Source organism: Procambarus clarkii, chromosome 40, assembly GCF_040958095.1.
Source record: "Procambarus clarkii isolate CNS0578487 chromosome 40, FALCON_Pclarkii_2.0, whole genome shotgun sequence".
In the NCBI taxonomy this organism is placed as follows: domain Eukaryota; kingdom Metazoa; phylum Arthropoda; class Malacostraca; order Decapoda; family Cambaridae; genus Procambarus; species Procambarus clarkii.
This window is the reverse complement of record NC_091189.1, coordinates 14,432,963-14,456,428: the sequence shown is the minus strand read 5'-3', so window position 1 is coordinate 14,456,428 and position 23,466 is coordinate 14,432,963. Positions and strand designations below refer to the sequence as shown.

Genomic DNA, 23,466 nt, shown 5'->3' with positions numbered 1-23,466 from the left:
TTGGAATATTGCTACTCTTAACCCACCATCATAATGCGTCACATTGTTAGTAATAAAAATATATTCGTTATATTCGTCAACAAATATATAGTTGTCATGTATTCTTTTGGCCTAATTTAGATTATGTAATTCGGGTTTGGGCACTATAACTTTTTTCTTATATATATATATATATATATATATATATATATATATATATATATATATATATATATGTGTGTGTGTGTGTGTGTGTGTGTGTGTGTGTGTGTGTGTGTGTGTGTGTGTGTGTGTGTGTGTGTGTGTGTGTAAGTTTGTGAGTTTTATGTCTGGGGTGTATATATATATATATATATATATATATATATATATATATATATATATATATATATATATGTCGTACCTAATAGCCAGAACGCACTTCTCAGCCTACTATTCAAGGCCCGATTTGCCTAATAAGCCAAGTTTTCATGAATTAATGTTTTTTCGTCTACCTAACCTACCTAACCTAACCTAACCTAGCTTTTTTTGGCTACCTAACCTAACCTTACCTATAAATATAGGTTAGGGTAGGTTAGGTAGGGTTGGTTAGGTTCGGTCATATATCTACGTTAATTTTAACTCCAATAAAAAAAAATTTACCTCATACATAATGAAATGGGTAGCTTTATCATTTCATAAGAAAAAAATTATAGTAAATATATTAATTCAGGAAAACTTGGCTTACTAGGCAAATCGGGCCTTGAATAGTAGGCTGAGAAGTGAGTTCTGGCTACTAGGTACGACATATATATATATATATATGTCGTACCTAGTAGCCAGAACGCACTTCTCAGCCTACTATGCAATGCCCGATTTGCCTAATAAGCCTAGTTTCATGAATTAATTGTTTTTCGACTACCTAACCAACCTAACCTAACCTAACTTTTTCGGCTACCTAACCTAACCTAACCTATAAAGATAGGTTAGGTTAGGTTAGGTAGGGTTGGTTAGGTTCGGTCCTGTATCTACGTTAATTTTAACTCCAATAAAAAAAAATGACCTCATCCATAATGAAATGGGTAGCTTTATCATTTCATAAGAAAAAAAATAGAGAAAATATATTTATTCAGTAAAACTTGGCTTATTAGGCAAATCGGGCCTTGCATAGTAGGCTGAGAAGTGCGTTCTGGCTACTAGGTACGACATATGTCTATATATATATATATATATATATATATATATATATATATATATATATATATATATATATATATATATCTGTACTCAAAAGTTCCTGCATTCTTGTACAGCCACCAGCAAGCATAGCGTTCCGGGCAAGTCCTTAATAATAATATTCCGTGGAATATTATTCCAGGGAAATTCCGCCAAATCGTTTAAGAACCAGGCACCCATTTTACTGTTGGGTAAACAGAGGCTACAGTTAAGGATCTGCGCCCAGTAAATCCTCCCCGGCCAGGATACGAACCCAGGACAAAGCGCTTGCGAAATGGCAGGCGAGCAGCTTACCACTACGCCACGGGGACTGCTAGCACCACACAATAACATAAATGATCTAGAAAGTGTACAGAATATTCACTTTAAAATTCATCCAGGACATTAGGAACTTATCATATGAAGAATCAGATCCTCCAAGAAGGAGATATATATAAACATACAAAAGCCGTGGATAGGCTGCTAACTATATTAACCTTATGTAGAGAATAAAATAATACATATAGGTTCAGAAAAGTCCTGGGTAAATACTAGTTCGATAAACGATTGTCGATATATGTAACAAATTATCGGGCAACATAATATATTATTTCAAACGCAGATTAGACATATAAATAAGTTTGGTTAGATATAAATGGGACCTGCCTCATACGGGCCTTCTGATGGTTCTTGAATCCTTATGGTCTTATATAAACATTTGAGCTGCCTCGCACGGGTCAGTCTGCTATTTCCTCTATCCTTAGCCCAACTTAACAGCGCTTACATAATGGCGACTATGGCAAAGTACGTTCATAAGCTCTTCATGCCTGACATTCAGTTTTCTGACCGTCCGGTACTCCTTACCCCGGTATATTTTGGCCAGTTACGCTCTTCTAATAAGAAAAAAATCTCCAGACTGGCGTGTGAAACCCAACTTTTTTTTTTTTTTTTTTTTTTTTTTTTTTAGAAATATGCGGCCAAATGTGGCAGACGAAGCTTACTATTTCGCTCTCTTACATTTCGCGACGTTCTTGTACCTTGAGGAGTTCATATGGGCGAGAACGGTAAAGGAAAGCAGGAGGGAAGCAGGAGGGAGGCAGGAGGGAAGCAGGAGGGAGGCAGGAGGGAAGCAGGAGGGAAGCAGGAGGGAGGCAGGAGGGAGGCAGAAGGGAGGCAGGAGGGAAGCAGGAGGGAGGCAGGAGGGAAGCAGAAGGGAGGCAGGAGGGGAGGCAGGAGGGAAGCAGGAGGGAGGCAGGAGGGAGGCAGGAGGGAAGCAGGAGGGAGGCAGGAGGGAAGCAGGAGGGAAGCAGGAGGGAGGCAGGAGGGAAGCAGGAGGGAGGCAGGAGGGAAGCAGGAGGGAAGCAGGAGGGAAGCAGGAGGGAGGCAGGAGGGAAGCAGGAGGGAAGCAGGAGGGAAGCAGGAGGGAAGCAGGAGGGAAGCAGGAGGGAAGCAGGAGGGAAGCAGGAGGGAGGCAGGAGGGAAGCAGGAGGGAGGCAGGAGGGAAGCAGGAGGGAAGCAGGAGGGAAGCAGGAGGGAAGCAGGAGGGAAGCAGGAGGGAAGCAGGAGGGAGGCAGGAGGGAGGCAGAAGGGGGGCAGGAGGGAAGCAGGAGGGAGGCAGGAGGGAGGCAGAAGGGAGGCAGGAGGGAAGCAGGAGGGAGGCAGGAGGGAGGAAGGAGGGAGGCAGGAGGGAGGCAGGAGGGAGGCAGGAGGGAGGCAGAAGGGAGGCAGGAGGGAAGCAGGAGGGAGGCAGGAGGGAAGCAGGAGGGAGGCAGGAGGGAAGCAGGAGGGAAGCAGGAGGGAGGCAGGAGGGAAGCAGGAGGGAGGCAGGAGGGAAGAAGGAGGGAAGCAGGAGGGAAGCAGGAGGGAGGCAGGAGGGGGGCAGAAGGGAGGCAGGAGGGAAGGTGGAGAGAGGCAGGAGGGAGGCAGGAGGGAAGCAGGAGGGAAGCAGGAGGGAAGCAGGAGGGAAGCAGGAGGGAGGCAGGAGGGGGGCAGGAGGGAGGCAGGAGGCTAACTGAGGCTCGCTGGTGACGTTGAGAAATAATGGCTATGAACCCAGTGGGTGATTACAGCCCAGCGGCCGCGGGAGAATTTCAGGGCAGGAGTCAGGAGACGGCGGCCGGTGTAAAATCGGCTGGGAGAGTCACTTCATCACAGATTGGGTTATAAACCAGCTGTAATTCACCTTTAACTTACGGGGCTATTCATGCCCGTGCCACCGCTTGGCTGGCTTAATCTTCAATCAATCAATCGACCTCTCGCTAAGAAGAATGTCACCCATAGCACAAATAACATCTTTAGCCATAGGGTTTTCGCGGAGACATTAACAATGAACAAAATATGCCAAGAAAGAACATGGCTTTTCTGTCTGTCGTGTGCCAGGACTCATCAATCACTGACGAAACCTGTACATCTTTCCTCAACTATAGTGGTTTGTTTACATTTTTCAGAGAGTGTATCAGTTCCGCTGCACTATATGAGAGATGTAATACAAGTATTATTATGTTGTTGTTGTAGTTAAAGATTCGCTACCAGGAACAAAAAGTTCCAGCAGCACGGGATATGGAGAGCCCCAAGTTGTGTAAGTATTACGTATAAACCTATCTCTTTCAGCCCAAAATATAATCATTGAGGCAGTTTTAGTGAGAGGAGACTGGCCTTCTCATGGGCCTCGTCAACCAGTCACCCACATTGTGGTAAACGTTTTTGGTAGATGTCACCTGTGTGTGTATACACTAGTACACCAGGTGTGAAGGCACACCTGCCGAACGTTTGTATTGTCTACTCCACACCTGGCGAACGTTTGTATTGCCTACTACACACCTGGCGAACGTTCGTATTGTCTACTACACACCTGGCGAACGTTTGTATTGTCTACTCCACACCTGGCGAACGTTTGTATTGTCTACTCCACACCTGGCGAACGTTAGTATTGTCTACTGCACACCTGGCGAACGTTTGTATTGTCTACTCCACACCTGGCGAACGTTTGTATTGTCTACTGCACACCTGGCGAACGTTTATATTGTCTACCGGACACCTGGCGAACGTTTTTACAACATACACAAGTCCAAAAGAAAAAAAGAACTATTAATAACAGAATCTCTGAAAGTTTAAATCAATGTTCAAATGAACAAAATGCTGTTCTCCTGGCCTCATGATGAGTTACTAAGGCATGACACCTTTATCATTCAACAGTCTTGCAATTACTGTCCTGTGCACCTAGCGTTGGGGGACTCCAGTGTCATAGTGGGCTTCGTTCCCAGATGGTGTGGATACTGTTTGCTGAAGCCTGAACCCGAGACTGTGGGTCCGTCCTCACTCTCTCTCTTGTTCAGGCTTAGGTGGGTATTGAGGGGGGGGGAGAGGGGGGGCACATGTGTTGTCAGACTTACAGACACACACACACACCATTCACCCCTCACACAGCCTTTTCACACTGTTACTCCTTTCTGGTATTTATAGCTCTTGCTATTCTCCCAAAATATACACACACACTCAGAACTTAGGTCTACGATCCCCCGAGCGCTGTCCACTCAGCTGCGAGTCCCCCACCTGTGTGTGTGTGTGTGTGTGTGTGTGTGTGTGTGTGTGTGTGTGTGTGTGTGTGTGTGTGTGTGTGTGTGTGTGTGTGTGTGTACTTATTGTGTGTCTGCAGAATCGAGCTATTAGCTTTTGGACCCCGTATACTCACCTATTTGTACTCACCGATTTGTGCTTGCGGGGGTTGAGCTCTGGCTCCTTGGTCCCGCCTCTCAACTGTCAATCAACTGGTGTACAGATTCCAGAGCCTTGTCATATCTACATTTGAAACTGTGTATGGAGTCAGCCTCCACCACATCACTGCCTAATGCATTCCACCTGTTAACCACTCTGACACTGAAAAAGTTCTTTCTAACGTCTCTGTGGCTAATGTGGGTACTCAGTTTCCACCTGTGTCCCTTTGTATGTTGTGTGTACTCACAACTAGGTGAGTACACACACTAAACCAGTGCTACAATATGTAGGTGGGACACCCCCCCCATCCCCCCGCACAACCCCAACTTGGACGACGCCTAGAGGTTGCAACAAGACTGCTCCCTAACCTGAGAGGTCTGAGCTACGAGGAAAGGCTGAGGGCACCAGTAGGGTCCAAGACCTGCACCTTTATGACCACCGGGGCGCCATAGTGACGTCACACACCTGGTACACACCCATATAATACACAAAAGTGTGTCTCACATTTTCGTTACGTTAGCTTAGGAGAGAATAAGTTAACTTAAGATGGGTTAGGTTGGGTTGGTTGGGTAGAGTCAGGATTGGGAATACTTCGGCGATGACGTAAAGGGATAAACATTTTTCTCAGGTCTTGGACCCGAATCAGGGAAACTAGATCTCATCACGCTGAAAAGGTGAAGGCCACAGCGAGACATGATCACAACATATAAGATTCTTAGCCATTGAAACAGAGCATAAAAACAAAATATTTAGATACAAAGATGATCGATAGGAATTTAAGAAAGCAGTTCTTCAGTATAAGAGTAGTGAACAAGTGGAAAGAGTTGAACGAGGTAGTTGAGACTCAATCCACAGTTCTAAGAATAGGTGTGATAAATCTTGTAGTAGAGTAGTCTACATCTTCGACTCGCAATGAAGGACAACAAGTTCATGTCCCATGGCGGGAAAGAAATATTTGGGCACGTTTCCTTTCACCTCAAACACCTGTTCGTACCAGGGAGTTAAACAACTGTTGGGGCAGGTCAGTAGTTGACCTAGGAAGAACATCGTTCAGCCTCAGTACAGGCTTCCACCCCCTCATAACGGAAATTCTAATTAATAAACAAGAGGCCCAGGAGCTGAACCTCGCCCTGCAGGCCCTTATAGGTGAGTACATATAGATGAATACATATACGTGAGTGCAGCTAATGACGTCACATGCCTATCTCAGATCTCCCCGTGTAACTAAGAATACGTAATGACACGATTGGGCTCAACCCCTCGTTAACACCCCCCCCCTACCCTGGGTGTTGTCTCCCCCTCCCCCCCACACACACACCCTGGGTGATGGCGCTGATGGGGGGGGGGGGCGGGGGTCCTATATATACACCTGCACACAACCGTTGTTCGTACACGGGGACACAGCGAATATCTACTCTTGTACACAAACAACATTTACACATACCATACTATTACATTTACACATACATTTACATACATTTACACATATTACATACTATGTAATATATATATATATATATATATATATATATATATATATATATATATATATATATACATGTATATATATATATATATATATATATATATATATATATATATATATATATATATATATATATATATATATATACATGTATATATATATATATATATATATATATATATATATATATATATATATATATATATACATGTATATATATATATACATATATATATATATATATATACATGTATATACATGTATATATATATATACATGTATATATATTGTGACGATAATCTCCTTCAAGAGATTGAGCCTGCTCTTCCCTCCAAAAATACGTCGCAACAAATATATATAACTACTATGGAAGAAATGTCCAACAACGACAACAACACCAGCAAGGTTTGCCAGAGCGCAAAACGTATGCAGCCAAGAACACCTGCTCAGACTCAAACCGCCAAACTACCTGTCTTGCTGCCGGCTCCTCTGATTGGTCGCCGGTCGGGCTGCAACTGCACTCACCCCCCCATACTACTTGATGTCTGGGGCCGCCACGGCCTCAGTCCTCAGAATATTCCGTGCTTTCACAGTTAACACTTCTCCCTGCTAGACGTAAGCTTTAGCGTACGTATACTGAGAGAGGTGATAGCTTAAAGCCAATATTCCAGCACCTTTCATATACTTGTATATTGCACTTCTTGTTATTTTGTCTTAACGTAACTTTTCATTGTGTCATTTAATTATTCTTATTATTTTGATTGATTGATTTTATTATACGAATTTGTTTGTCCATTTTATTCATGTTTTATTTCTTTAACGTAATTAAAATTCCATTGTTAAAATTTACTTGTGTTTTGTGTGTCTTCTCCTTACCTTACCACAGACGAAGTTCCAGATTTTCTATTTTTTTTTAATACTATGTGACGAGGCCATACCCCTAGCTTTGAACAGCCGAACACCAACGCGTTACCGTCACAATATATATATATATATATATATATATATATATATATATATATATATATATATATATATATATATATATATATATATATATATGTCGTACCTAGTAGCCAGAACTCACTTTTTGGCCTACTATTCAAGGCCCGATTTGCCTAATAAGCCAAGTTTTCCTGAATTAATATATTTTTTCTAATTGTTTTCTTATGAAATGATAAAGCTACCCATTTCATTATGTATGAGGTCAATTTTTTTTTATTGGAGTTAAAATTAACGTAGATATATGACCGAACCTAACCAACCCTACCTAACCTATCTTTATAGGTTAGGTTAGGTTAGGTAGCCGGAAAAGTTAGGTTAGGTTAGGTTAGGTAGGTTAGGTAGTCGAAAAAGCATTAATTCATGAAAACTTGGCTTATTAGGCAAATCGGGCCTTGCATAGTAGGCTGAGAAGTGCGTTCTGGCTACTAGGTACGACATATATATATATATATATATATATATATATATATATATATATATATATATATATATATATATATATATATATATATATATATATATATATATATATATATATATACACATGCATGCGCAAAATATGTACACATACACACTGTACAAAGGTATTCATGAACCTTCAATAAAAAAATGATATATAGACACACACACACACACACACACACACATAAACTTTATTTACATAAGTACATACGAATATAACATATTCGTGTGTACTTATGCGTCCGTGCGTTATCTTCCGTACACGGTATATAACCAGTCTGGCGTACATGTGGCACCTCACATACAGAGCATATAACCATTCGGCGTGCATGTGTTATATTACGTACATGGCGCATAACCTAGTCGACGTACATGCAATATTACGTACACAGCGATTAACGTACACGGCGTACATGTGTGGTCATCTTACGTACACGGCGTATAACGCAGCCGACGTACAAGTTGATACCTGGTTGATGGGGTTGTGGGAGTTCTTCTACTCCCCGTGATGTTATAGTGGCCAGAATACGCCTGGGATATAGACGTATCTGGCAGCTTTCTCAAAACCCAAATGTCGAGTACACAATGTGTCAACTTTGTGAAAGAGAAAACATGCACTCTCTTCAACATTATATTGTAGAATGTCCCATACTGACTGACTTTCGCCCTCCTGGGCTAAGGTATGCTGAACTCTGTAGTTACTATATGAGTACTGGAACACTTGATGATATATTGGACTTGTATCCAAGATTGACCATGTAATATATCAATCATACTATGTATATATATGATGTAACTATATAACCTGAGCTTGTAAAAGCACCTTCATCACCTTCAGTGATTAAGTGCTTAATTGCACACTAGTTTCTTTATCAGCTACCTCACCCTGTCAGAGTAAATGAGACAAATGTATGTGAATGCATGTGTGTGTGTGTATATACGTATGTATATGTGTGTGTGTGTGTATGTATATGTATGGGTATAAAGTATATATGGAAACTGATCAGAATTACATTTCACCTTTGTGAATGTACATTAATGACACTATGTAAAAGACACATCTAACACTTTATGTAGGGCATACGTAAATCTGTGTATCTATGTATTTACGTATGTAGGTTAGCTTAGCATTTTAAAAGCACCGAATCACCTTCTGTGGTTGAGTGTTCAATAAACCCTTGAACTATATGTTTAACACTTCTCTAACCCTGTCCATGGAGGACAGAAGAAAATGTATATATGCTGGTTAGCATTGTAAATGTGTGGCCACGTCTGTGGTAGAAAAATAATAAAAAAAAAGAAATAAAAAAAAAAACTCCCCAAGCCCGGCCCGAGGCCAGGCTTGATTTGTGAGAGTTTGGTCCACCAGGCTGTTGCTTGGAGCGGCCCGCAGGCCCACATACCCACCACAGCCCGGTTGGTCCGGCACTCCTTGGAGTGCCAAGTTACTCACCACAGAGAACAGATGATAAGTGGTATTCACCTCCCGAACGCCATATTCAGCCGAACGCCATGGTCAGAAACCGAACACATGCTGCGAGATCACGACGATTTGAACACATCCAAATGATGATGATCTGAACACACTTCTGCGTTGGGTCGACTGCTAGCAGCCGTGGAGTGAGGACGTTTCTCGACCCTCCGTGGCTGTTGGAGTTGTTTGCTGTTTTGGTCGCCAGGTGGTGTGGGCGTCCCTGCCCTACCAGTTTTGTTGCCTGCCTGGCTGCGTTGACGTGGCAGTTCTGACATGGGGGGCCATCTTCCTCCTGTTCAGCGTGTGAACTCCGTGGGCCTGGAGTTCACTTGTAAGTTTGGTTATCCGACCATCGAGATGGTGATGTGTGACATGCTTCGTATATCGGTGGAAGCTGTTTACGGTGTGGAGCTAGTTACGGCCCATCGGGTTGTTATTAAGTTCGTGGGGGAGGACGAGTACCGAGACTTCCTCCGTCGGTACGGGGGGCGTACGTTGCCGTTGCCAGACGATGCCGGCTCTGTGTCGATTTCGGACCGCAGTGGTGCCCTGACTTATGTCAGTATCCATGGTGCGCCCCTGGAATACCCTGATGACCTCCTCCGGCGTTACTTCGGGGGTTTTGGTACTGTTGTCAGCGTGCGGGTGAACACGCTCTCCTCGGGGCGGTATGCTGGGAGGCGTACAAACATTTGCACGTTGGGGATGCGCCTGCGGTCGGATATACCTTCTTCTGTCCGGCTTATGGGGTACTACGTCCGGGTGTATTGTGCCCGGCAGCCTCGTACCTATTTCCGGTGTGGCCTGTTGGGGCATCAGGCTGCCGGGTGCTCTGAGGCCCCTGCTGCTCCTGTCAACCTGTTCCGCGACGAGGAACAGGTTGCCGCGACGAGGCAACACGTTCCCTAGGGAACGTGTTGCCGGCGTCTGTGATGCCACCGGGTCACTGGTCGAAGATTGCCGAGTTACTGCTGTCTGACGGACCGGAGTGCTTTCGTGGGGGGCAAGTTCCCTTCCTGTGGGGGCGAGTGGCGACTTCTCGCCTCATGAGTTCTACCATCTGGGTCCCCAGTTTGCAGGTGTTTGTTGCCCCGGTTCCGGATGTTATGGCGTCCCCGGTGGATGGACGAAACCCTTGGCAATGGGTGCTCTGGGAGGCGTTCAATGTAAGATTCCCGCGGGCCAAGTTCCCGGGCAAGTATGTGCTCTGATTTCTTGTGTATTTGCTCTGACATGCTGTGTGCCCTTCTGGCTGTTTGTTTGACCTGTTCTATTATGTGCTTCTGCCTCTCCCTTTGTGCGTAGCTTTGCCGTGTGGCATATTAGTTTCTAGTGCTTGGCGTCACTCGTTTCGCGTTTTGGCTTAGCATTTCGCCTTTCCTGGCTTTGCGATTCACCCTTCACGGGTACGTCGGGGCTCATCCGATCCCACGATCGCCGTCGCCCCTAACTCAACAACAACACTTCTGCGTTTTGCTACGATTCGAACACATGTTGAGTTGTGACAACGACTCGAACCCCCGCTGGTAGACCGCCCAGACGATCCAGTGAGACCAGCCAGAAGACAGCCATCAATCACTTCATCCAAACACAGGGAAATTCACGTACGATCATCCATTTTCTAGGAATCTACTTTATAAGGGGATAGAAAACAGGAATCATATTAAGCATTTACACAACCATTTACGAAACCTCTACATCCTTCCTCAATTTAAAACCTCACAACCCAGGGTTATTATTATTATAAACAACCTCGTATGGTGATGCGGATCTCATCAACTGTTCAACTAATGAAAAGAAAGCCGCCATGACTGAGGAAAGATGTAAAGGTTTCGCAAGTGGTTGTGTAAATATTTCATGAATCCTGGCTCTTGTGTGCCTGCCTGACACATGTAATTGAGTTGGGGGTGGGGGGGAGGGGTTGGGGGGGGAGGGGTGTGGGGGGGGGGTGGCAAAATAAACCCAACAGCCCAAACAAAAGCTTAGCGTGTCGGTGGGAACAACTTAGAGTAGCTTGGCTGTGGGTGCATGATGTCACCTGTGGCTGGTGTCACCTGTGGCTGGTGTCACCTGTGGCTGGTGTCACCTGTGGTTAGTGTCACCTGTGGCTGGTGTCACCTGTGGCTGGTGTCACCTGTGGCTGGTGTCACCTGTGGCTGGTGTCACCTGTGGCTGGTGTCACCTGTGGTTAGTGTCACCTGTGGCTGGTGTCACCTGTGGCTGGTGTCACCTGTGGCTGGTGTCACCTGTGGCTGGTGTCACCTGTGGCTGGTGTCACCTGTGGTTAGTGTCACCTGTGGCTGGTGTCACCTGTGGCTGGTGTCACCTGTGGCTGGTGTCACCTGTGGTTAGTGTCACCTGTGAATCGTCACAGGTAAATAGTTTACCTACAGTGTGTACAGTTCCTTTGGTCTCCTGTCACGTAATCCCATTTCCATAACTTGACATTTGATCGTGTTGAACTCTAGTAGTCATTTCTCTGACCATCTATACAACCTGTTCAGGTCCTCTTCGAAGATCCTACAGACATTGACTCGCCAACCTAACCTATGTCTATATATGCACATTATGCTAGTATATTATATTAATTTATGTTTGAGAAAATTCCCGTTTTGAATGAACAGCATGTTAACATTTATGAATGCGTCTGTGGGGTCGACCGCTGGATGGAATGGACTTGAGTCGAGGACGGGTTGTGTGTAAACCGTTTTTCATTCATAAACAGGGGGTTTGGCGGGTGCATGGAATGGACTTTGAGCCTTTCTTTATGAGGACGGGCTGCACTCGCTTGCCCACACACTCACTGGCTTGCCCACACACTCACTCGCTTGCCCACACACTCACTCTCTTGCCCACACACTCACTCGCTTGCCCACACACACTCGCTTGCCCACACACTCACTCGCTTGCCCACACACTCACTCTCTTGCCCACACACTCACTCTCTTGCCCACACACTCACTCGCTTGCCCACACACTCACTCGCTTGCTCTGGTCATGACCTAAATATTGTATTCTTTACCTGACCACTTTGAGAGGTGGACAAAGACCGGGGGGAAGAGGGTGCGGTAATACACAGGGTTACGCAGCCCTGACCCCCGTGGGCAAGGTCAACTGTTGCGTAGCTTGCGTGTAATTGGTGGTGGCGGTGGGGGGGGGGAGACGCTCTTACGGGCTTAATGCTTCTACGTACCTACACGTACGTACTTACACTCGCACACTTACACTCGTATGTACTTACATTCGTTCGAACTTACATTCTTACGTACTTACAGTTATACGTACTTACATTTATACGTACTTACATTCATATGTACTTACATTCATATGTACTTACATTCATATGTACTTACATTCATACGTACTTACATTCATATGTACTTACATTCATACGTACTTACATTTATACATACTTACATTCATACGTACTTGCATTCCTACGTACTTGCATTCATATGTACTTACATTCATACGTACTTACATTTATATGTACTTACATTCATACTTACTTACATTTATACATACTTACATTCATACGTACTTATATTCATACATACATTTATACGTACTTACTTTTATACATACTTACACTCGAATGTACTTACACTCGTATGTACTTACACTCGTATGTATTTACACTCGTACGTACTTAAATTCTCTGGCTCCTTCCTGTTAGGTAGTTCCTTACCCATGCTAGAGGCCTTTCCACTCTCTCTCCCGTCTGCCTCTCAAGTTTGAATAGCAGTCTCCTGTGTGGTATTGTATCAAAGGCTTTTTTAGCAGTCCAGAAATATGCAGTCTTCCCATCCTTCTCTGTCCTGCCTTATTCTTGTTACTTTATGATAGAATTCCAGGTTTGTTTGGCATGATTTCCTGTGTGTGTGTGTGTGTGTGTGTGTGTGTGTGTGTGTGTGTGTGTGTGTGTGTGTGTGTGTGTGTGTGTGTGTGTGTGTGTGTGTGGTGTGTGTGTGTGTGTGAATGGGGGGGGAGGGGCATGATAGGAGAGCAACTTGTAGCAACAGAAAACGGTCTGCCACAACAGATAAAGTCATGCTGGATCACAACTTCAACAGAAGGCATCATGCTACAACCTTCTGATGTTATCTTGCAACAGCCTGCAGTGTGGCGTTGCATGGCGAGCTGTGCAAGTTGCATGATGGTTACACACGCACCTCCGTCGCCAGGTTAATAGGAGGAGTCAGGTAGGGGGCCGAGGGGGTGGTGAGATCTCCGGCCGGGCCTCCGTCAGGGAGGTATTGATCGCTTATATTCTCCTTCACGGCTCCTATAGTGACCCACACACACCTGTAGGGGGTGAGCGCACACACACATGCACACGCACACACATGCACGCGCACACGTGCACACACACACACATGCACACGCACACTCACACACATACAAGTCTGCTCAGCCCCTTCACAAGAGCCAGGTGAACCACCTCACAAGAGCCAGGTGAACCACAAGAGCCAGGTACCACAAGAGCCAGGTACCACAAGAGCCAGGTGAACCACAAGAGCCAGGTACCACAAGATCCAGGTACCACAAGAGTCAGGTGAACCACCTCACAGGACCAGGTGGGTTGAAGCAGCCACCTACCCTCCACACCATCGTGTCAGGAAGCTAGAACCATCCACAGTCGAGCCAGGATTAACATAACGTCATGCATGGCCGGCTAATTACAAGTGTTTCCTTGTACCTGACCCCACCACCACCTTCTTGCCATCTAACTCCTCTGGTCTTTAAATGAGTGACCTTTCACCTGGGGTCAAGACGCAACGGCTTCCACAGTCTCGGTGCCAAGGGTCATGGAGTCACTATACTTATTCTAGCATGAGATGCTCAGTCACTGCGTATATAGAGGCTTGTGTCCGTATGTAGGTCTACTAGTGAATGCGTATTCAAGCCAACTAGAGCGTGTGATTGTAAACATTCTGGAGTTGGAGGAGGAGAGAGAGAGAGAGAGAGAGAGAGAGAGAGAGAGAGAGAGAGAGAGAGAGAGAGAGAGAGAGAGAGAGAGAGAGAGAGAGAGAGAGAGAGAGAGAGAGAGAGAGAGAGAGAGAGAGAGAGAGTTGCAGGGTCGAACAATTGCTCTTCTTCATGGAGGTCGAAATTGAATGTGTTGCTCTTACGCTGAAAAAGTTTCTTCTGACATTCCTGTGTCTCATCTGTATTTTAAGTTTGTAATTATGTCCTCACGTTTTACGATTTCGTCAATGTCTACTTTGTCAATCCCCTTTAGCATCTCGTACGTCGTTATCATGTCTGCCTTATGTCTTTTTTTTCTCCAGTGTAGAGAGGTCCAGCTCCCTCATTCTTTATTCATAGCTCAGTCCCCTTAGCTCAGGAACGAGTCTTGATGAATGTTTGTGGACGTTATCTAATTTTGTTTTGTGTTACTTTACATTAGGGTTCTATGCTGGGGGCAGCATGTGTGTATTCACCTACTTGTATTCACCAAGTTGTGCTTAATTGCGGGGTTGAACTCTGCTCTTTCGGCCCGCCTCTTAACTCTCAATCAATCAACTCATACTAAATACTAACTAACAATTTTTTTTTTTCACACACACACCCAGGAAGCAGCTCCGTAACAGCTGTCTAACTACAAGGTACCTTTACCTGCTAGGTAACAGGGGCATCAGGGTGAAAGAAACTCTGCCCATTGTTTCTCGCTGGCGCCGGGAATCGAATCCGGGCCACAGGATTACGTGCCCAGCGTGCTATCCACTCAGCCACCGACGACCCTCTCTGTGTGTGTGTGTGTGTGTGTGTGTGTGTGTGTGTGTGTGTGTGTGTGTGTGTGTGTGTGTGTGTGTGTGTGTGTGTGTGTGTGTGTGTGTGTGTGTGATACCTGGTTGATACCTGGTTGATGGGGTTCTGGGAGTTCTTCTACTCCCCAAGCCCGGCCCGAGGCCAGGCTCGACTTGTGAGAGTTTGGTCCACCAGGCTGTTGCTTGGAGCGGCCCGCAGGGCCACGTACCCACCACAGCCCGGCTGATCCGGAACTTCTCTTAGAAAACCGTCCAGTTTTCTCTTGAAGATGTCCACGGTTGTTCCGGCAATATTTCTTATGCTCGCTGGGAGGACGTTGAACAACCGCGGACCTCTGATGTTTATACAGTGCTCTCTGATTGTGCCTATGGCACCTCTGCTCTTCACTGGTTCAATCTTGCATTTTCTTCCATATCGTTCACTCCAGTACGTTGTTATTTTACTGTGTAGATTTGGGACCTGACCCTCCAGTATTTTCCATGTGTATATTATTTGGTATCTCTCTCGTCTCCTTTCTAGAGAGTACATTTGGAGAGCTTTGAGACGATCCCAATAATTTAGGTGTGTGTGTGTGAAAGACAACCCACACAGACAATAGCACAAAACGACTGACTGACAAAAACGTGATGAATTCACACACAGAATAAATGAATCTGACTAATTACTGAGGCAGGAGAGGCCGGAGTGTGGTCAGTCCCCGCAGCACACGACGTCTCTGGCCCACAGTCATGGTCCTGTCACTCAACAATAATTAAACACCGTTGCATAATTAGTAAATATGCAGTTACTGATTTAATTATAGTTTCTTTTTGTGCCTTAAACTCTAGATTATTGGTTCCACAACAACACGAATATTCATTCTAACTTGTAGGTTTGGTTCCGTATCTCGGCTAGTCTCTCCAACGGGATGAATCAAACCAGATGGGACTGGGCTCTGTACCCGCCAAAAACACGCCGAAACTACGACGTTGCTACAACGTTCCAAATAATTTTAACACCTAACAAGTTGCAACAACCAATATAGCTAGTTGTAACAACGTTCTAATACGTCATAAAAACGTTATAACAAGATGTAACAACTTCATTACAAGTAACAAGCGGAAAATAGGGACAGTTACGTTGTGTATTTGAATGGTAGTTCTGTGTTCCTTCATTCTTTATTATTCATTTTCCATCGTTTTTCTGTTGTTATTATTTAAATCATTTGTGGTGAAACTTGCCCTGGGTTGACCCATTAACTGTCAACGCCTTGACTGACTGACCTCTGCGGTCAACGCCATGACTGACTGACCTCTGCGGTCAACGCCATGACTGACTGACCTCTGCGGTCAACGCCATGACTGACTGACCTCTGCGGTCAACGCCATGACTGACTGACCTCTGCGGTCAACGCCATGACTGACTGACCTCTGCGGTCAACGCCATGACTGACTGACCTCTGCGGTCAACGCCATGACTGACTGACCTCTGCGGTCAACGCCATGACTGACTGACCTCTGCGGTCAACGCCATGACTGACTGACCTCTGCGGTCAACGCCATGACTGACTGACCTCTGCGGTCAACGCCATGACTGACTGACCTCTGCGGTCAACGCCATGACTGACTGACCTCTGCGGTCAACGCCATGACTGACTGACCTCTGCGGTCAACGCCATGACTGACTGACCTCTGCGGTCAACGCCATGACTGACTGACCTCTGCGATCAACGCCATGACTGACTGACCTCTGCGGTCAACGCCATGACTGACTGACCTCTGCGGTCAACGCCATGACTGACTGACCTCTGCGGTCAACGCCATGACTGACTGACCTCTGCGGTCAACGCCATGACTGACTGACCTCTGCGGTCAACGCCATGACTGACTGACCTCTGCGGTCAACGCCATGACTGACTGACCTCTGCGGTCAACGCCATGACTGACTGACCTCTGCGGTCAACGCCATGACTGACTGACCTCTGCGGTCAACGCCATGACAGACTGACCTCTGCGGTCAACGCCATGACAGACTGACCTCTGCGGTCAACGCCATGACTGACTGACCTGAGGTCAACGCCCCGACTGACTGACCTCTGAGGTCATATTATCAACCATTGACTTATACCCCCAATCGCTTTCCTGTCCGTGAGTCTTGGTAATGATCTTCGTCTATAATGACCTCGTATGTCAGCCGTAACTAGGCTGTTTGGGGGGCATCATTAAGCAGTTGAGCTCTCCAGATAACCTTTATGTGATTAACGACACAAAAACTAACTGATGGGTATAATTAACGTCGTCTTTTTAATTTTAGGGAAAGCGGGAATATTTTTCTTAGCGTCTGGTACGAAACTTGAGGCCTGATTTGGGTTGAAACTTGGGTACCTAATCAATAGAAGACAGCGAGTCACTGTGAGGGGTGAGGTCTCAGATTGGCGAGACGTTACAAGTGGAGTCCCGCAGGGTTCAGTCCTTGGACCTATACTTTTTCTGATATATGTAAATTATCTCCCAGAGAATATAGGACCGTTCCTCTCATTGTTTGCTGATGATGCAAAAATTATGAGGAGAATTAAAACAGATAAAAATAGTATGAGGCTACAAGATGACCTAGACAGACTGAATGAATGGTCCAACAAATGGATAGTAAAGTTCAACCCGAGTAAATGTAAAGTAATGAAAATAGGCTGTGGAAACAGGAGGCCAGACACAGGATTCAGAATGGGAGATGAATTACTTCATGAAGTAATGAGCCGGTCTTCAAGAAGGGAGCCGGTCGGCCGAGCGGACAGCACGCTGGACTTGTGATCCTGTGGTCCTGGGTTCGATCCCAGGCGCCGGCGAGAAACAATGGGCAGAGTTTCTTTCACCCTATGACCCTGTTACCTAGCAGTAAAATAGTTACCTGGGTGTTAGCCAGCTGTCACGGGCTGCTTCCTGGGGGTGGAGGCCTGGTCAAGGACCGGGCCGCGAGGACACTAAAAAAAAAAGCCCCGAAATCATCTCAAGATAAGATGAACCGGACAGAGAGAAAGATCTAGGAGTTGTTATCACGCCAAACCTGACTCCTGAAGCCCACATAAAAAGAATAACGTCTGCGGCATATGCGAGGCTGGCTAACATCAGAACAGCCTTCAGGAACCTGTGTAAGGAATCATTCAGAATCTTGTATACCACATATGTAAGACCAAATCTGGAGTATGCGGCCCCAGCATGGAGCCCGTACCTTGTCAAGCACAAAACGAAGCTGGAAAAAGTTCAGAAGTATGCCACTATACTAGTGCCAGAACTAAGAGGCATGAGTTACGAGGAAAGGCTGCGTGAAATGCACTTCATGACACTGGAAGACCGAAGAGTAAGGGGAGACATGATCACTACGTACAAAAATCTCAGAGTAGAGATTGTCAGGGTAGATAAGGAAAAATTGTTTAACACGGGTGGTACGCGAACAAGGGGACACAGGTGGAGAATGAATACCCAAATGAGCCACAGGGGACGTTTTTTCAGTGTCAGAGTAGTTAGTAAATGGAATGCATTAGGCAGTGATGTGGTGGAGGCTGACTCCATACACAGTTTCAAATATAGATATGATAGAGCCCAGTAGGCTTAGGAATCTGTACACCAGTTGATTGACAGTTGAGAGGCGGGACCAAAGAGCCAGAACTCAACCTCCGCAAGCACAACTAAGTGAGTACAACTAGGCGAGCACACACCATTAAGGGATAAAGTAGAACATATAATAACCCGTAGTTCAATAGACAGTGTCAGGCAGCAAAGTTAAAACAGCAGGAGGGGAGTGGAGGAAATACAGAAGGTAAAGGACAGAGGTAAACGGGGTTAGATGCAACAGGAAACACTACATCAACATATGAAGATTGACAGAAAGAAACTATCAAAATGATATTGCCTTCAAAGGAAAGATATAACCTAAACTCCCACATAATCATATAAGAAGGAAAATGAGAGTGACTGACTAAGTGACCGGGTTAAGAAAAAGAGGAGGCCAGTTTCCGTGGAGCTGGGCCACTACTGAACATGAACAGTTCCCGGAGCAAGATGAGGAAGCAGTCCCTGGAGGGAAACTTCTAGATATTGAGGTAACAGCGGAGGAAGTAAGAATACAACTAACATTACTAGATGTAACTAAAGCTACTGGGCCTCATAGAGTATCACCATGGCTGTTAAAAGATGCATCGCAGGCCCTCAGCATACCTCCTAGCGCTAAGCTATAATGAGTCCCTTACAAGGGGGGTATTGCCCAGCTGCTGGAAGAAGGCTAATGTGGTACCAATCTACAAGAAAGGAGATAGAGAAGAGGCCCTTAAGTATAGACTAGGGTCACTCACAAGCATCCCTTGCAAAGTACTTAAAAGAATAATAAGGTTAAGCCTAGTTGCACACCTAGAAAGAATTAGGTTTGAAAGTTAAAAACAACATGGCTGTAGAGACCTTCCTGGAGTTTTATAATAAAGTAACGAAAATAAGGCAAGACGTCCAGCATATTTCTGGACTGCCAAAAAAGCCTTTTATACAGTACACAGGAGGTTACTATGCAAACTTAAGAGGCAGGCGGGAGTAGACGGAAACGCACTATCATGGGTAAGTAATTACCTAACAAACAGGTGTCAGAGTGACTGTGAGGGGCGAGGAGTCAGACTGGCGTAGAGTAACAAGCGGGGCGCCTCAAGGATCAGTCTTGGGTCCCATACTATTCTTCATTTATATAAACGACTTGACTGCGGGAGTTGAGTCTTATATATCAATGTTTGCAGATAATGTAAAACTAATGAGCATTGAGACAGATGAGGATTGTAAGATTCTCAAGAATGACTTGAACAGATTGTAGCGAGTACAAACAATATACTCACTACAGTCTCTCATTATCTTAATGGCATAACTAATTAGCACTAACAACACAAGGTATAATCCTATCCCTATTTACAGGTATCATTCTTTCCAGCCTGGTTGGAGGAAGCTGAGGTGTACTCACCGAATATAAGCAAGCGAATAACGAATAACAGAGTACAATTTCCACAGTGAGTCATATAACTACAGTACAGACGCTTTGGATTTACCTCACCTTTTCAACCTCAAGAATGTAACACTCGGTGTGTACAGTTCTAACCGACTCAAGACGCTACAGCTTAGACACAGACAGCAGACTACGACCACATCGAGCGACAACGCTCTCGCTTCCCGAGATCAGACACTCACAATTCCCCATCGAGCCGCCAGGCTCTCCCGCATAGAGCTCTGCGACTCCGGCCTCACTCAGCTCTCTGCTCTGCTCCAAGCTCCGTCTGAACGTCCACGACAATGCCACCAACCGACTACTGTAATCAAGACTAGTAAATAAATATGAAACTCACTAAACACTGTGTATCTAATCTACCCAACAACGTAACATAATCGTACGTTACAAGGTTGTAGAGCTGGTCCGAGAAGTGGGTGTAGAGCTCAACACTAACAAGTGAAAGGTGATGGAAATGGGATCAGGAGCCAGGAGACCGAAAGGCCAATATACCATGAAGGGAAACTACCTCCCAATATCGACTCAAGAAAGGGATCTGGGAGTGGATATAACACCGAACCTAACTCCAAAGGCTCATATAAATAGAATAACGTCAGCCGCATACTCTACTCTGGCAAAAGTCAGAACATCCTTCAGTAACTTGAATAAGGAGGCTTTTAGATCACTGTGTACCGCCTATGTGAGACCAGTCTTAGAGTACGCTGCCCTATCGTGGAGCCCCAATCTTAAAAAAACACATAAGGAAGCTCGAAAACGTGCAGAAGTTTGTAACGAGGCTCGTCCCAGAGTTATGAGGGATGAGGTACGAAGAGGGACTGAAGGAATTAAACCTGACGACGTTAGACAAGAGGAGGGAGAAGGGGGACATGATACAGACGTATAAAATACTTAGCTGGATTGACAAGGTGGAAACAGAGGAATTGTTTACAATGAATATCCACAGAACAAGGGAACACGGATGGAAGCTTGAGACTCAGATGTGTCATAGAGATGTTAGAAAGTTTTCCTTTAGCGTGAAGGTAGTGAGTATATGGAATGACCTAAAGGAACAGGTTGTAGAGACTAACTCCATTCATAACTTTAAAAGCAAGTATGATAGGGCAATAGGCCAGGAGTCATTGTATTATACAACCAACGGCTAGAAAAGCTGGGTCCAACAGCTAGAGTTCGATCCTGCAGGCACAAATAGGCGAGTACACACACACAGGGGCCTCGCGGCTGAAGGGACAGCGCCCGGGGGGTCGTAGTCCTAAGGGCACGGGTTCGATTCCCGGCCAAGGCACAAATAAATGGGCAGAGTTTCTTTCATCCTGATGCATCTGTTCACCTAGCAGTAAATAGGTACCTGGTAGTTAGACAGCTGCTACAGGCCACTTCTTGGGGATGTGTGTGTGTACTCACCTAGTTGTACTCACCTAGTTGTGCTTGCGGGGGTTGAGCTCTGGCTCTTTGGTCCCGCCTCTCAACTGTCAATCAACAGGTGTACAGGTTCCTGAGCCTATTGGGCTCTATCATATCTACACTTGAAACTGTGTATGGAGTCAGCCTCCACCACATCACTTCCTAATGCATTCCATTTGTCAACTACTCTGACACTAAAAAGTTCTTTCTAATATCTCTGTGGCTCATTTGGGCACTCAGTTTCCACCTGTGTCCCCTAGTGCGTGTGCCCCTTGTGTTAAACAGCCTGTCTTTATCAACCCTGTCAATTCCCTATGTGTGTGTGTGTGTGTGTGTGTGTGTGTGTGTGTGTGTGTGTGTGTGTGTGTGTGTGTGTGTGTGTGTGTGTGTGTGTGTGTGAAAAAAAAGCTGAGAGGCGGGACCAAAGAGCCAGAGTTCAACCCCCGCAAGCACAGCTAGGTGAGTACACCTGGGGGGGGTGGTCAGGTGAGTGGGGGGGGCCACCTTGAGCCACACTACCTGGCGAGCACTCAGAGCAACAACGGCGCAAGCCTTGTCATTTCAGTTTATATTTACATTAATTCTTGCTTCCCTAACCCAGTCTCCGACCGTCCTCTTCATACCAAAAATTATATCTTTGCTATCTTCCTTTTCTGAATTATATATATTGGTTGATTTTCGATTTTTGTTTTGTTTTAAAAAGTAATGATGAATTTGATTTCAAATATATTATTGGATATATATTTCGTCATCGGGACATGCTGGTGAGGACATGATGGTGAGGACATGATGGTGAGGACATGATGGTGAGGACATGATGGTGAGGACATGATGGTGAGGACATGATGGTGAGGACATGATGGTGAGGACATGATGGTGAGGATATGATGGTGAGGACATGATGGTGAGGATATGATGGTGAGGATATGGTGGTGAGGACCTGATGGTGAGGACATGATGGTGAGGACATGGTGGTGAGGATATGATAGTGAGGACGTGATAGTGAGGACGTGATTGTGAGGACAAGATAGTGAGGACATGATAGTGAGGATTGTGGGGGTGTGAGCATAAGATGTTGTGAATAATGACACTGTAGAAAGATCGATGATGGTGCGTGTGTCCTTACCAACCTTGGGGTGAGGGGGGGGTGGAAAGGGGGCGGGGGGCGCCATGGACGAAGGTGTGGGGGGGGGAACAATGGGGGGTGGGGGCAGCGTATACACCAGACTAGACAATTACACACGCACACACGCACCTACCGGTAGTTCTGTGACACAGTAATAATAAGAACGAAACAGATAAGGTTGAGCAAATTGTGTATTTCTGGACTGCCAAACAGCCTTTGACACAGTTCGTCACAAGAGACTACTGCTCGGACTTCAGAGGCAGGGAGGAATAAGTAGCAGAGCATGGACATAGGTAAGGGAGTACCTAACAGACAGGAGTCAGAGTCAAAGCGACGGGAGGGGGAGAGGGAGAAAGGGGGCCAGAAGTGGGATTGGTTTAGACTGAGAAACAAGCAGAGTACCTGAGGGATCTGTGCTGGGACCCATACTTCTCATTTATGTTAATGACCTAACCACAGGAGTTCAATCGTATTTGTCGATGTTTGCAGTTGATACAAAGTTGATGAGAAGAGTTGAGACAGATGGACATTGTAAGATACTCTAAGATTAATTAAACAAGCCGCAGAGTTGGTCTGAGAAATGGACCAACCAAGTCTAGGTGCTTCCAAGTCTGGAGACACAAATAAGTATGATAACATGGGCAGTATGCTTTACAATAACCAACGTCAGAACATCGTTCAGGAGCCTAAACAAGGAAACATTTAGATCACTGTTCACCGCACAGGTGAGACCAGCTCTATCTAGAGTATACCGACCCATCATGGAACCCTCATATAAAAACACACAAGAAAACTGAAAATGAAAGCTTCACAGCTCTGAAACCAGGCTCGTTACGGAATTGT

At 45.4% G+C, this 23,466-nt stretch overlaps 1 protein-coding gene across 4 annotated transcripts in view; it reads right to left on the bottom strand.

Annotated features, from left to right (window-relative positions):
* LOC123757926 (cyclin-dependent kinase-like 4) overlaps window positions 1-23,466 on the bottom strand; it is a 146,386-nt gene that overhangs the window by 35,547 nt on the left and 87,373 nt on the right. The gene's annotated exons all lie outside the window — the stretch shown is intronic.